The sequence below is a fragment of the Neolamprologus brichardi genome, chromosome 17 (assembly GCF_056152115.1).
Source record: "Neolamprologus brichardi isolate AB-2024 chromosome 17, ASM5615211v1, whole genome shotgun sequence".
NCBI lineage: Eukaryota > Metazoa > Chordata > Actinopteri > Cichliformes > Cichlidae > Neolamprologus > Neolamprologus brichardi.
Window position 1 is genome coordinate 38248429 of NC_142120.1, and position 2855 is coordinate 38251283.

A 2855-nucleotide genomic window follows, 5' to 3' on the forward strand; every position below is an offset into this window, starting at 1 on the left:
ATGAACACATGTTTTTGTTGGCTGGTTAGAGTTGCATGGATCGCAGATTTATCAGTTTTTTGTGAATATAAGCTGCTGACTGGTGAGCAGAATTTTCAGCTTGGTACGTTAGTGTTCTTCAGTTAATCATAAAACATATTTAGTGCTTATAACAAATATATTATGCAAAATAAAGACAGATTTTTCCACAATGGATATGATAGTAAGAGTTAGTAAACCTCTATTAAAGTCTCCCTCTGCAGCCTGTTGTTTCTTAGATTCAGCAATGAAACTGAATTTAAAACAAAACATAGATGACATTCTGTCGCCTTGGCAACCACCAAGATCTCACTGCCTACTGAGTTCAGTAACTCTCATTGGATAATGTTAATAAATATCTTTCACTAAATATGAACGTTTTCTACCTGTCCTTGTTTAAATTATGAAAGAAGTTATTATGCCTGAGAATCTCTAGAATGTCGAATACTTTCCACTAAACAGTCGTCTTCTACTTTGGTTAGTAGAAGACAACTGTAGAACCATTTAAAAAACATATTTTGCTTTTGTTTTATTTTTTACTGCAATTCCTGTAGAGGAGCTTTTATAATGTTAATTCAGTATGTGCTACAAAATAAAAGCCTTTCCTTTACATTAGGTTTGTGGGCATTTTATTTTGAATTGTTCCAATCATGGCACTTCAAAGGAACAGCACATCAAAGGAACAGCCTGTGACGTCACGGTGCACATTCTACTGGAAAAACTCTTAAATAGGGGAGACATTCAACCAACTTTAGTGGATCTCGGATGGCAGAAACACAAAACAACCTGGTTGTTAAAACAAAGACAAGGCAGACGCAGAAAAACGCTGACACATCTACAATGGCAGAAGCAAAAATAGAAATGGTCATCACACCAGAAATCTTAGAAAGACCAAACCCTGAGGTTGATAAAGCCGCACAACCTAATACTGAAAAGTGTCCTGTGGCACAGCCACCAAAGGAAATGGTTGTGAAACCAAAGAAACAAAAGAAGCAAAAACAGAAAAGAGTGGCTGAAGAACCAAGAAGACCAATTACTCGGGCATATGCCCGGGCTCTTCTTGAAGCTCAAAACAGCATGGGTGATGGAGCAAACCCGAAAAATGAAGAAATGCAAGAAAACACTGAAGCCACTTCTGAAAGAGAAAAGGCTGAATCCCTCCCCATTTCAAATGCAAAGGAGGACATGGAGAGAGAGGGAAATGGGAAGAACCCCAGCAGACCAAACTCTGTGCCTCATGGAGGGACTTGGCAATATCAACCCATTCCCACATTTAGACCCCCGTTTAATCCCTGGCACGAGATTGCTGCTCTCAGACACCAACTGGAAGCCTCCCAATACCATCAGAACAACCTTTACTGGAAAATGGTAGGTGCAAACAAGAGGGCCTCTTATCACCAGTTTCAGGTGAACAAACTTCATGAACAAATTCACGAGAACAAGTGAAATCATGAGGAAACGATCAAAGACCTCATAGAGCAGCTGGAGGAGGCTTCTAGTAATAAGCCCAATGACTTCAGTGACACAGACACTCTCGCAAATGACAATGAAGCTATTGTCATACTGGATGAGGTGATGGCTACCCTGCAGGACCAAATCAGCCACCCTACCACAGAGCAGTGTGTGGAGTCTGCCACTCCAACCACAGAGGCTTCACACACTGACTCTGTAGGACTGAAGTCCTCTAAGGAGGCTGAATTTGAGCTCAAATGTAGGATTCAGCAAGAGCAGATTGAGATGCTCCAGAAACAGCTCCTAGCAGCTCAAAATCAGCTTGAAGAGCAGGCCGTTAAACATAGGCAGGAGCAGGAGACACTCAACCTGGAAATCAGTGACCTGAAATCCCAGCTCTGCCCCAACAAGGCCCTTCATGATTTGAAGGTAGAGTCTCTTGAGCAAGAGCTGAAAGAGGCCAAAGCTTCCTCACTTAAAATCCCACAGCAGCACAAAGAACAAAATTCCACCGATGCAAATGAAATGCACAAATGTGAGCCTCTGAAAGAAAACGAGACTGGAGAACAGGAGAAGATGGAAAAAGAGGACTCACTGCCATCCACTGCAATGTCTCTGCAGGAGCCTCAGAAAGAAAAAGACACCACAGAACAACAGAAGATAGAAAAAGAAGAGTCAGCTGCATTCTCTCTACAAGACAAACAGAAAATGCTCTATGTCAAGGTGGCTGAACTCGAGACTGAAGTTAAGAGCCTCCCAGAGATCCCGCCAAGTAAGAAGAAGAACAAGAAGAAGCGGAACTGTGTGCGTCCCCAAGTTCACCTAATTGGTCTCAACATCACATCCTAAAGATCATATTTATATACAGCTAAATTGTCAGTGAACATTTGAACCCCTCTCGGTCGAGACAGAAGGCCACCCCTTCCTGAGCCCGGTTCTGTCAGAGGTTTCTCCACATTAAGAGGGAGTTTTTCCTCTCCACTGTCGCCAAGTGCTTGCTTATAGGGGATTTGGGGGCTTTTTTAACACCAACCACTGAGAAGTTCACTGACATCAAATTTAAGACTCAGCAAATATGGAAATGGATGATTCGTCATCAAGTGAGGAATCATCCATTTAAAACATGTTTGCTGAGGCATATTTAGTTGTATATAAATATGATTTCTGTCACACTAAGGCCAAACACAGACTCATTTGCACAATTGGTAAAAAAAAATAAATAAATTGAAAAAAATGGAAAAAAAAGTAGTTGTGTCATTGTTTCATGTAGATTTCAAATAACATGCCATTTTATGTCAACATATTTCTGTTACATCTGTAGTGCTCGTGGTCTTATATTCTTATGATCCTGTTTATTTGATGAGTATATCCTTCTGCCTTACTTC

The 2855-nt window shown here is 41.0% G+C and overlaps 1 pseudogene; it reads left to right on the forward strand.

Moving 5' to 3' along the window:
• Positions 1–703: 703 nt before the first annotated feature.
• On the forward strand, positions 704–2495 carry LOC148098044 (uncharacterized; annotated as a pseudogene).
• The last annotated feature ends 360 nt before the right edge of the window (positions 2496–2855 follow it).